The sequence below is a fragment of the Durio zibethinus genome, chromosome 23 (genome assembly GCF_047325235.1).
Source record: "Durio zibethinus cultivar Kanyao isolate XHJ-2024 chromosome 23, ASM4732523v1, whole genome shotgun sequence".
Lineage (NCBI taxonomy): Eukaryota > Viridiplantae > Streptophyta > Magnoliopsida > Malvales > Malvaceae > Durio > Durio zibethinus.
The window spans coordinates 19,679,986-19,693,164 of NC_143184.1; the positions used below are offsets into that span (position 1 = coordinate 19,679,986).

Genomic DNA, 13,179 nt, shown 5'->3' on the forward strand with positions numbered 1-13,179 from the left:
ACTTCTTCTTGGGTTCTCCTCATTTCAACTTGCCATTCTTGATGGCACTCTCAATAATTTCTTTCGAAATCACCATGTCGATGAAATTATTGGTTGAATTCCCTATCATCTTTTCATAATAAAGAGATTTTAGAGTGTCGATGAACAGTACTATAGTTTTTTTTCAGTTAAAAAAGGTTACATTTGAGTAGCCATGTCCCTCCACCTCTAGGTGTATTCTTTGAATGATTCAGTCACCTTCTTTTTCATATTTTGTAAGAAAAAGTGATTAGGAGCTAAGTTTATGATATACCAGTATTAATTGATGAAGTCATAGGCCATATCACTCTAAGACGAATCCGATTCCTATCCACTTGGACATACGACCTAGCAGTAGAGCCAGTAAGGTTATCTTGGAAGACATGCATTAGTGGTTTTTCATTGTGAGCATGGGCTACCATTTTTCAATAGTACATGATAATATAAATCTTTGAGCATTTTGTACCATCATATTTCTCAAACTCTGGTACCTTGAATTTATGAGGAATGACCATATCTGAAACCAGACAATGCCTAGCAGCATTGACAGAACCATAAAAACCAATTTTTTTCATAGCCCGTAATCTTTGTTCAAGCATACTAATCTTCAAATCTTCTTAAGATTCCACCACATTTGCCTTTTCCTTCTCTTTTTCTTTTAGTTCATCCAAATCTAGAACTTGGATTGGTTCTACTGCCCTTTCAGTAAGACAGGATTCACATAGCTATGGTAATGTCTTGGATTAGAGGTAAATGGCATTCCAGGATATGTAGAATATGTAAATTATTAAGATAGGGCCTCTTGTGTAGGTTGAGCTTGAAGTGGACCAAAACCAGGTAGGTATAGGGGGTCAGTCACTTCTTGTGATGTAAAGCCTTGTTGGCTTGTATTCTCTTCTACTTTTTTCCTTTTATTTAACTTGTTGAGAGCATCTAGAATTTTACTCAACTCATTATCAATTTTTTCCTTTGCTTTTTCCAATTTTTTAAATTGGTGAGAATTTTCTTACTTCATTTGTCTTGCTCTGGCTCTGGTGTTGTATGAATGAGTGAGGTTTCTGCTGGATGGAGCTATTCTTGAACCTTGAGTACCATAATTATATGATTATTAGAAATTATGAATTCTATGTATGATATGCAAATGTATGCATGAAATATACTAATATTTGCCACATCGCCAATATTGATAAAAGAAATCTCCATTTGAAACTTTATTAAATAAAATTTCAAAATTACATCCTAATAAAGTCAAAACAATATTCTAAAATCCTAAACATCCTTCCTTATTTCTAATGCCTTTTTATAAACTTCCTAGTTTGCTGGTAATGATTTTGTGCCTCGTCTAAGAAATCTAGCAATTGTTGCCCATGAGCTCCCACTAGTTGCACTATAGCCTTCAAATCTTTCACTTTTTCTTCTATTTCTGATGCTTTGTCTGCGACAATGCATAATTGATCAAACAAATGCCTTAAATGCATTTGTTTTTTAATGCACATGTCTTTCCATAGCTCACTCGCCTAACTTGCCTTATACATTCATTAGATAAGGTTTTTATTTATGCTGTGCGTCGATCCACTACCTCTTGTAGCATCTGACTGTGTCTGTATGCCCTAGCAGTAGCTTTTTCTTCTTCCTGTACCCTCACTTTTAGTAATTCATTTTTCTTTAAGAGTCGAGCAAGCTCTGGTATAACTGATGAATGTGTCATATCTAAATCATTAAATAAGGCTTTCCACTAATTATTTTGCTAAATGAGGCTATGGATTTTTAGCTCTTGAAGTCATGAACACTTCCATTTCTAACTTCAATCGCTTGTTTTCTTGTTCCAACTTGTCTTTCTCTGATTGGAGTTTTCTCTTAGCTATTTCCATTTTAAGTAAAGGATCTTGAAGAATGGGTTTTGGGGGATGCCCTAACTGTTCACTAGGAATCACAATGTCTTTTCCCCTCATCGCGTGCCACACACTATATTCTTGGGTGACGTCATAAGTAAGCCTCCTTTGGTTAACCCTAGTGGTTTGCTTCTATGCCTTTTTAATCCTTTCAACCATTCCATATGCCCCTTTATCAGTGAAAGAAATTCCCACTAATTAAGTCCATAAGTTTTCGGAATGAACTGCTCACATCTGGATTATCTTCTTACTAAAGTTGGGGCATAAGTAACAGCACCCCATAGGCCTAATAAGAACACCCACGGTTGATTCCATAACTGTATAGTACTGTATCATTATGCATCCAAGGTGCTCTCCAAACTATTCTTTGACTATCTAAGGCTCAAAAGTAAGAAATCCATTATTCTTTTGACTTTGTTTGAGGCCATATGCTGTAACAAAACTCTTTGATTATGATGCTAGAATGAAGGTATGGTTTATGAAACTGACTTTTTTTGCATTTCATATGACTCTTCATCCAAACATAAAGTAACGGTAAGCATCCATTGAATTGACATTTACCATTTCTGTGACAAAAGTTTAGAAAACGAGTCCATAAAATGGTTGGTGCTGCATTGACTTGGTATGCTAACTGATCCATAAAATCTATTACTGTGACATCAACATACCCGATGACTTTTAAAAAGATCACCAGTCCATATAAAGTTATAGCCATAGTCATTAAACCCTGATCATCATCTATATGTCTCTAGATGAAATCTTATAGAAAACTTCATAGAATAGCCTTACTTTCACCTTTTATGAAAACAATCGAAAATTGGTAAAGCAATTTACCATGAAAAATTATATATAAGTGGAGAATATATGCAAAAAAATAAGATTTTGCTACAAGATTAGTTTTATTTTTAAATCACAGCACCAAAATTGAGATAATAAGTTGAGTCAAGCTATGATTCTATCTTCATTGATCATTTATAAATTAAAGGTTGGTATATATTTTTTAAATTTATTATTGGTTCAAATTTTGACTAGTGTTCAATTTTCATGAAAACCAATTAAAATTAAATTGGTTTATGTGAATAATTATTATTAAGATAAGGTGTTTCATGGATTAATTGATGGATAATAAACCAAATAATTATTATTATTAGAAATATGGGTAGAGTAACATGTATTTTACTTGCTGGGTGTATTACACTAGAAGTGATTTTACAAAGTGAAATTTTCTTGTGAATAATCACAAAGTGAAAATAGCTATCAAAGAGTTAATCAATGGTTACACAAAAGCATTGTTGCTTTTCATATATGGGATATTGATTAAAAGAAAAGGCATGTCATTAAAAATATTGAAGCATTTGTCGGTTACTAGCATTTTGAAGGATGCTCAAAAATATCTAATTAGCCATGTTTATAAATTAGAAAAAAAACATGCAAATTCAATGTTCCAAAGGCACCAGTACATGTATGTGTTTAATTCTATTTTGCGATGGCATGAAGAACATTGGTATAGTTTGCCACATATTATGAAAATGCAATAAATGGGATGGAATTTCCCTTCTTATACATATAAGAAAGATATGGATTATAGAGATAGAATGTTATCATCCAAGTAATACATTATTGGTTAAAGATAATAAAGATATTTTTGCTTTTTGTACCCTAAAAAATGGTCTTTTGTAGGCTACTAAAATGAAAAATGCACAAGCTTTTGAGGTTTTCAATAGTTTCATGACAATGGTAAAAATGTGATTGGTTATATATCATATTAATAAATGAGCTTAGATAATAATATTGGTTTGTGAAAGTTGTAAGCCTTGGAGTTAGCCAATCAATGATTTAACCAATACAAATTCCTCATAAGTTTTTGCATGAAATATGAGTAGAACTCATATTATAATTAAATTTTACTATTTTATGAAAATGATTCTTCGAATTCTTGTATCTTGACTTGTGTTGAGTTGACGATCTAGATATGAACATATTGATCACGAAATGATTGTGAAAGTATTTAAAATTGGAGTTACATATGCTATGGACTCTTATTGTACATAAGCATATCAATCCCATGAGTAAAGTTTGAATTTATTATATATCCGAAAATCTTATGACCAATTAAAAGTGATAAATAACAAAGATATATATAGGTTGCACAATGGTGGAGAAATAAAGTTCTCATTAAATTTTGAAATCAAGTTTAAAAGTTTCAATAGTCATGAACTTGGAATTGGCCATTAGGCAATTAAAATTTGCATTGAAAACTCATGATAACATTTGAAATAGTTAGTTTTCACTAAAAGTCATTACTATAATGAGATAACTTCAATAACCAAATCTACATGATTTATAGGTATAATGTGGATTATTATGGGTGATTTAGAATAGCCATAAGCTAAAATTAATGCCACAATCTTGATCATATTGTGGTAATTTTTTATTATGTATATGGTTTAATTCATGGATTATACAAATGATTTATCATTTACGATTTTATAAAAGTTTTGAAATATAGTGAAAATTTTAAAATATATTTACTTTGGAAGCTATAAGTGATTCAAAGATCTTATGAATATTAAAACTTTTATAATAACAAAAAGAATGCTATTTGATCCATTTAGGTGATGGAAATGATTTTGTTCATTGTAATAAAAATTATTAATAGTGTCCATTATAAAATAGATTCATATAAGTATTTATGAATTGACATAAAAAGTCTTAAAATAAGACTAAATAAGCATGATTATATTTGAAATATGCTTATTGATGTAAACTCTTGCATTGAGTTAAAATATAAAATTTTGGAACTTTTATGAAAAAATTAAGATATAGAATATTTGCTAGGTATCTTTCACAATGAGTGGATTTGAAAACCTCTTACTTTAAAAAAAAAAAAAGAAAAAATCACCAAATAATGAAAAGATATATAAAATGGCAACTTTGTTGAGTATACATGATATCTTGATAATTGAATGAGACATTCTTTAATAAAAGAATAAATACTTGCACATGGTGTGGGTGATAAGAATCCAAAGAAATGAAAATTGCTACCATAGTGTTGTAAGATTTTAGTATAATTTTATAAGTAAATTATACAAGCTAACAAGTTTCGTACACTTATTAAAGTAAAATCATAAAAAATCCTTAAAAATCTTAAAATGACTAAAATGATTTGATTTATTCATTAAGTTTATCCAATTGTACTAGAAGTACAATTGTATTAAAGATGTATACGAGTATGAAAATAGATTGAAATTATGAGTATATAGTTGTGGCCACAACTAAAACAAACTATTTCTTAAAATGATAAGAATAAGCAATAATGTCTAGAGCATCTAAATTATATGCAAAATGAAAATTTTGTACATGTTAGCCTGAAGTGATTATACTAGAGATTCAATCTTAAGTGAAGGTAATTATCATAAAAAGAAAATTGAATTCCAAGATATTTGATTGGTAGTACTACAAGTAGAATGGATTTAAACCCCTTATTATTAGACACCAATAATGGGAATCCAACTTTGAATTAGTAACCTTTAATTACAAAGTTTAATGGGTAAAAACAAGTTATTATTATGTCCCTGTTAGGCACTAGTAAAATCCATTCAAATTTTAGAAACTAGTGTGATCCATTGCATAGGAAGAATGAGTTTTTATACTCTTAATGGAGTTTTAAATATATAAAGCAATGGAGATATAATGGAAACTTTGCCTATATAATCATAGAAGTAGTGCTGCTTCAACAAGAAAAATTTTGATCTCTATTATAAATGTTTATGAATAGAATAAACATTTGACAATAATAGTACAAAAAATAGTTATAAACCTCTGACAAAAGAATAAATATGTATTATATGTATTATATCTTCAATTCTAATGTTAGGAGCTTTAATTTGTAGAAACCATCAACTTTAATAAAATTTTAAAATATATACGCTAATTGAAGGTTTAAATCGAAAGATACATTTTTGTATTCATAATATTTATTTGTGTAAAAATTTAAAAACTAAGCACCAACATTTCAAACTAGTAAAAAATTATTAGTAGTTTAGAATATGATACGTCCCACATTAGATAAAAAATTTTAATTATTGATGAGTAAAGTTAATTTTTGTATTAATTTTATTCATATTTTAAATAATTATACTTGAAAAGAAATAATTATCATATAACAAATGGCTATAACTATTTGAATTTAAATAGATTATTGTTCATAAAAGTCATGATTATACAAAAGATCATAACTAATTGAATAGAAGTATATATCTATTTATTCATTATAAATAAATCTTTTCGTATGCCATTTTTAATTATTTTTAATTAGAGATTTAAAGACTTTTATATCCTAAAAGCATAATTACCTTTAAGAAAGTATTCATCATGCCTCAAAGCTAAAATTTTTTTCTATTATTTTTCTTCTCTTATTTATTTTTTCTACCAATTAATTCTTTGAAGAACTAAAAAATTAGAATGCTAAGAATTCTTTGGAGAAAGTACCTAGAAATAGCGAACAAGAAGTCTTTGTCATGAAGGAAATTTTACTTAGACTGATTGAATTGCAATATGTTCAAAGAAGCAAAGAAAGATTCAAAATCATATTTTTTTTTTTTTAGCTAAAAGAATGAAGAAAGATAAAGGATATTGTTGTTGATAAAGCAAGAAAGTGCAAGAAGAAAAAAAAAGCAAGGCAGATGAAAAAAAATAGTGAACACTTGAAAGAATAGCAAGACCTTTTCCTTGAACTTACTAAAAATTTCTTCTTTTATTGCATTGTCAAAAAAAAAAAATCAACTACATTGTTTCTCACTTTCCAACAGTAGCAAGCCTGTGATAAAATGGTGTAGCAAGTTTTGGAATTGCACCAAAACCAAATAGTAGTAGATGCTTGGACCTACTAGTAGAAAAAGCTTGCGTAACTGTTTGCAATGCCAAGATATTGTGTGAAAAAAAAAAAAAGACATGCATGGGATTTCAAGGTGTTGCCCCGTGATTGTGTTGCATGATTTTACAAGATGAAAAATCGGTGGGGATGGATTATATGGGATGCGCTTTGGCTAATCAATTCCATAGAAACAATGATGAATTAATTGACATAAAAGAATTGGCAAAGAATGCAATGAAGAAAGTGGTGGCACAAATTAAGAAAAAAACAAGTGGCAAAGTGCCTATAATACATCTTGAGACTTTAATGTGTTGCATCATGGTTTATAAAGGATGATACTCTTTACAAGCAAGATAAGGAAATGAAACGGTGTCAATAGCATTGGATGTATGTGTTGCATGCTTGATTTTTTTACAAGATAAAGAAATTAAAGCATTAAAAAAATTTATTACTTTAACAATTTTAACCTAGCTTAGAGAATTTTCCTAGGCAAAATATATACATAAATATATACATAAATATATATAAATAACATAAATGGCAATCAAGAACTTTACTTGGTGAATTACGATGAGTATCGGCAATCTTGCATAAAATCCTGGAGATTATTTTGATATTGATGGAGGAAATTAGCAAGAGCGGTTTTGATAGCACCAAAATATATAGAGATTTTACATGTCAAAATGGTACTAAAATTTAAAATTTTGGATGATTTTTGGTGCTTTTCATGTTGTTTTTATAGCTTTAGGTTTCTCAAGTTCAAGACTTATTTTCATATAAGCCATGCATATAACCATGTAAAGCTTACATTCGACCCAACCATACAAGATCACTACCGCCCACCACTGGTCCATATTCAAGTATCTCCAAGGCCATTTGGAGTTCTTCATATTCGACAAATTTCAAGATAAGTACGCTTTCTTTGCTTAGCCATGAAGAGAATGACTTGCACAAGAACTTTAGTACATTCGGCCATGCAAAGGAGAAGGAAAATTTGCAAGAATTTGGACTCTCTAAGCTCAATCCATTCGGCCAAGAGGAGAATGAAGTTCATCATTATACTTGACTCAGTCTTGAATAGTTTTACTTAGAAGAAAAGTTTATCTCTTCATAAGATGGATAAAATTCAAATTCTAAGCTCTTGAATCCTATACTAGCCAAACCTAAGGGAGGAAGTTGATCAAGACTAGGGATGTGATGAAGGGCCAAGATTACTCCACCAAAACCCCATTCAGCCAAGCCTATCCAAGGGAGAGAGTTTCATGCAACCATGCCTCTTTGGAAAATAAAGATTAAGCCTACTCTAAGGAATTTGAATTTGAATAAATCACTTGTAATCTTCCCCCCTTGGCTGAATCCCACCCTATAAATAGGGAGGTCATTTCTCTCATTCCATCATCCCACTCTTCTTTTCTCTTCTTTCTTTCAGTTTCCAAATTTCTTTTAAGTTTTTTGTTTCTTTTAGTTAAGTTATTGGCTTAGCTGATAACTTGCTCTTTAAACTCTTTTCAATCAAGAAATGTTTCATTCAAGATCTTTCTTTTTTTTTTTGTTTTTAAAGTATTCAAATCTTGTTTCTTGTTTTCTTTACTATTCAACAAAGCATTTTTTTTTTCCAAGATTGATCCAAGTTTCTTTATTTTCTTTGCAAGATTCAGCTAAATTACATTTTCTTGTTCTTTAATTTCTTTCGTGCAATCTTTACTTCTTCAAAATCAATTCGACATTCTTAAGGATTTCTTGTTTACAATCTTTTATTCTTTTACTTTGAAATCTTTTAATTCTTTGCTTAGGATTAGTTGTTGGCATTAATCTTTTACTTTCAAAGTGATGATGAAGTTAAGAACCTTACCATACATTACCTATCCCTATAACCCCCAAACCCTAAATATTCATTTGTTTAATATAAGATCCTAGCCTTTCGCATTTGGTAATTATGAGCAACCCAACATTTTTTCTATAATTCCTGAAGAAATGATACTTGAAATACTCCACTTTATTACTTGATTTGTGCATTTGAAGGCTTTATATGAAAACCAACAATCAAGCTTTGCTTTAATATAAACACAATCCTATTCCTAAACAACTTAAGAGTACATGCCTTAGAAAATATGTTATGGACTAGAAGTCAAAGTCCAATTCTTCTTTGAATACACCACTTTCCAAGAGAGATTTGGTGATTATAATAGTTTATTGGCTAGCTAGCATAGCTCATAAAAAGTCGAGTCATATTCTTAATTCTTAATTGGAGGGAATGCATATGTCTCTAGCACTATAATTCTAATAACCTTTATAATCCAATTTTGGTAAAAACAAGCCAAGGTCAAATTGGATTTATAATTTTTTTTTTCAACGACATTAGAATTATAATTTGACCTCTTCATAGTGAATCAAGGTTATTGGACTTCAAATTCTACTCCAAGTGCAAAGTGTATGCAAAAGTTGGTGCCAAAGCAAATTAAAGTTCAAGACTTGCTCACTTGTTGCAAGAAAAATAATGTGTGACCAAGTCTTAAACGGGCATTTGTAGAAGAGAAAATTTTTATCCAATAACGAAGTGCCACATGTCCAATAATTTTTTTAATTAATTAATTAAAGAATTTTTAAATGACAAATCATTTATCGTCATGTGGATTAATGATATTATTTAATTTCATCATATAATAAATTAATTAATTTTATGATTAATTGTCAATTAAATATAGAACACTTAGTCTAACCAACTAGATTTCACCAATGAGTCATCAGTTTTTATCTCTAATTAAACTATAGTTGTTTAAAAATAAAATCAAAGAGGTTGAGTTTTCTTAAAACTCTCTTATATGGTAGGCTAGCACTATAAATACAATGCCTCCTCTAACCATATTCATAATTCATAATTCTGAAAAGAAAAAGAAGATCTTGAAGACCCAAAGTCTCAAGAAGCAAGCTCTAAAGAATTGAAGAAATTTTGAAGAACTTGAAGAACAAAGCATTTACGTTCCAAGAATTGTCAAGATATTGCTTTTCGTTATTATTCCCTCGAAAGGAAGGAGATCGATTTCATTTGTTCAAGATCAAATCAACAAGACCCTTGAAGCATTCAAGAACAAGTCTCAAAGACCCTTAAAGCATTCAAGAACAAGAATGTCTGACCCTCAAAGTGGATTTTTGCTAAAGAAAAAAATTCGAAGATTTTCTCTGTAACAAGAATTTTTAGTAATCTTAATTTCCACAAGTCTAATAAATAAATTTATTATTGGTCTTCAATTTTCCTTATCATATTTTTGACATGAAATTTGTGTGTACAGCTATATTGACACTAGTCTGCAACTAACCCTAACTCTAGAAGAACCAGAACTCGTAGGTAAGATTTCAATATAAATATATATATATATGTATGTATGTATGTCAAAGACTCTTAATACAAAACTAATAAACTTGACTTTAAAACAAAACCTAATAAGATAAAGAAAACCAACATTAAGATACTAAACCCTAATATAAATGTAAAAAACCAAATATATTCCTTGATCTATTATTACAAATAGCTCTTTAGATACCAAAAGAATAACAAAATAAATTCATAAGTAAGCTAATCCCTCAATTACCTTATTAATGTTTAGCATCACCCTTGGGCTATTTATTTCTTATCTTCTACAATAAAAACACTTCAAATGATCGGTTCAACTTCCTCATATCTGGCATTTTTATGTCATATATAACATCAAATTTCTAGATACTTAGTACATGACAAAAAGGCCGTGAACTATCAACAAGGAGAACTTGCAGGCCAATATTACAGCTTTAAGGTTAATAGAGGAGGATACCAAATTTTCCACTAAATGGTTAATTCTAATTATTGAAATGACTGACACTGAGCAACACAGTTTCAACAATCCTTGTAAATAGCTACATGCTAGAATAACAAAAATGATTGAAGACCTTGATTGAATAGATTACAAACCTTTATAAGCTTAAAAGACTATATAGCTAGCTTTGAAACGACCTTCCTAGACATCAAGGTTTTAATGGAAATTATGGGAAGCAAACGAAGCACCTAGGCAAGAAGTTCAAAACAATGGTTCCTTTTATCTCCTCCCATTTTGATTAGCAACAAATGCTCAAAAATGAAGAGGACAAAGGAACAAGAAAAGGCAAGACAGAAAAATTATTCAAAATTAGGACCTAACATGATTCTTATTTTTAGCCTTTTATACAGTCAACTCTAAAGCTATGAGATATAAACTTAGTTTGTTTTTGTTGTAAAGAGAGCAAAGAAGGGATACAGGATCAGTACAAGGAGGAGCTTAAAAACTGTTCATAACTCATTGACATGCATAATCTGACAACCGCAGAGACAAATGAGACAATTAGAATGCGTAATAAATATTATTATTAAAACAGAAGGAAAACTATAGAATATAGAAAATGTCAAATAATTCTAATCCTAGAACAATTATAAAAGTTGGAGCATATGCACGAGTATTTAGTACCTGGGAGAATTGTTAAGCTTTAAACTGATCAGTAATAGTAAATTTCCCAAAGAAGAAGTCTTATCAATTTCTAGGACATCTGTTCCAACCTCTTTAATGTGCTTATAAAGCTCCACTTTATGAATCTTCACCTTCATAAGGTATCAATACATTTCCCGGATAACCTCCAAAATGCACCTATAGGCAGGCAGATCAAAATTTTACCTCCAACCAGATAATTAATTAATGGGATAAAAGTAAGAAATGACTGCACATTCGAACATCTATCCTACAAAACATTCTGTTCTATAAATTCCCCCGGAAAAAAAAATAAAAAAAGCTCTCTATCTCTTCAATCTCCCCGCTCCTTTTTTTCTTTAATGCTGATTGTGTTGGGATAGGTTTAAATCATATAAAGTTTCACAAAACATGAGTAATTTAATAATCCTTGTATTTAAGGTGTAGAAGCTTTGATCCAGCATTGGTGTAGTTGGGCAAATATTCACAATCAAACTGGAATACAAAAGTAGACACTAACAATAATAATAATAATGAGGGGACGTACAGTGAGATTCCAATGCCTTTCAGGCTCGGCATAAAGATGGTCAAAAAGAATTCCAGTTGGCTTGTACCTTCAACAACAAAAAATTTGTTCTAAGGTTTTAGGTATTTGAGAATAATTAAACGATAAAAAACCAAATTCCCAGCAAGTAAGCTTTGGGAAAGAAGAACAATTTAAGGGGGAGGCCATTGTAGTTGAACCAACTAATAATGGTATCAACAATGGGAGGAAGTGTGCTGCGAAAATAAGGCTTAATCAAAGGAGCTAACAAACGGCGGATAGCCGATTTGTGTAGCTAAGATCTGAAATGATTTAGAATTAGCAAAGCAATAGTAATAAAAGAAAAATAAAAAGAAAAGACTTGACCAGGGCAGGAGGAGGAAGAGGCAGAGTGGTGACTTGGGATTCGTGGTCATGGATCTGAAGAGGGATTGCCCCTTCCCTTACATACTTTCATGCTTCCATTCTTTTATTCATCGTCGTTTTGAACCTTAGTTGATTATTGGTGTGCAAAAATCGACACTCAGCTCACAAAGTTTCCTTCCTATGAATCTTTTAATAATTATGAGAAATGTAAATACCTTAAAGCAGGGAGGAAGAGGGCTGCAACTGTCAAACCCAACAGGTTTGCATCGGTGAGTAGATTTAATATTTGTATTAATTATTTATAACTTGAATAATTATATTTAAAAAATATTTTTTTAAAATAATTATGTAACAAAAGAATTTGGAAAGAATTGTTTATTTATAATAATTATATAATAAAAGAGTTATATTTATTTAAACAAATTGATATGATTATTCATCAAAAGAATATATTTGGTTATTAGCTATAAGTAAATTTTTATGCGAAATCATTTTGACTATTTTTGTTTAAAAAAGTTTTGAAATTTTATTGTATCTTAAAGATATAATTATCTTTATTTACATTTTAAAATCAAATTTTATTTTTTTTTATTTTTATACTCTATCGTGATATCAGATAAGTTTTTTTTTTTTTAATTTTATTCAAAATCAGGATGCAATTTATTTTATGTACTATTGTTGGTAAGAAAATTGGCCAATTGTAGTAGATACTTATATATATGGTCAAAATGCTATTTCTAATTATTGGTTAAAATGCCATAATTCTCTACATATTGATTGAAATTGGCTCATCAATTGAATTTAATTAATTATAAACCTAATGTATATAAAGGTCAAGATAGGAAATTGTGTAAACACAAATGTAAGAGTTAAGATCAGTCAATAATTTTCATGAAAACGAGATTCGAAAAATTGAAATATATATATATATATGCATGGAAATCGTCGTTACTTTTAGATTGAATAATAAGTCAAGAGTAGGTTTATGCATCAAGTTATAATGTGATTCAT

General features: G+C 29.7%; 1 long non-coding RNA gene across 2 annotated transcripts in view; it reads right to left on the bottom strand.

The window, feature by feature from the left end:
• Positions 1-12,347, bottom strand: part of LOC111314682 (uncharacterized) — a 34,077-nt gene extending 21,730 nt beyond the window's left edge. Inside the window, exons 1-3 of one of the 2 annotated variants that reach the window (XR_016332591.1) lie at positions 12,169-12,347; positions 11,806-11,872; positions 11,262-11,438 (exon numbers count right to left, since the gene is read on the bottom strand). This is a non-coding gene — a long non-coding RNA (uncharacterized LOC111314682). Of the gene's footprint in view, positions 1-11,261; positions 11,439-11,805 lie in introns of both variants that reach the window. The other variant, XR_016332590.1, reaches the window with a different exon arrangement.
• Positions 12,348-13,179: the final 832 nt, after the last annotated feature.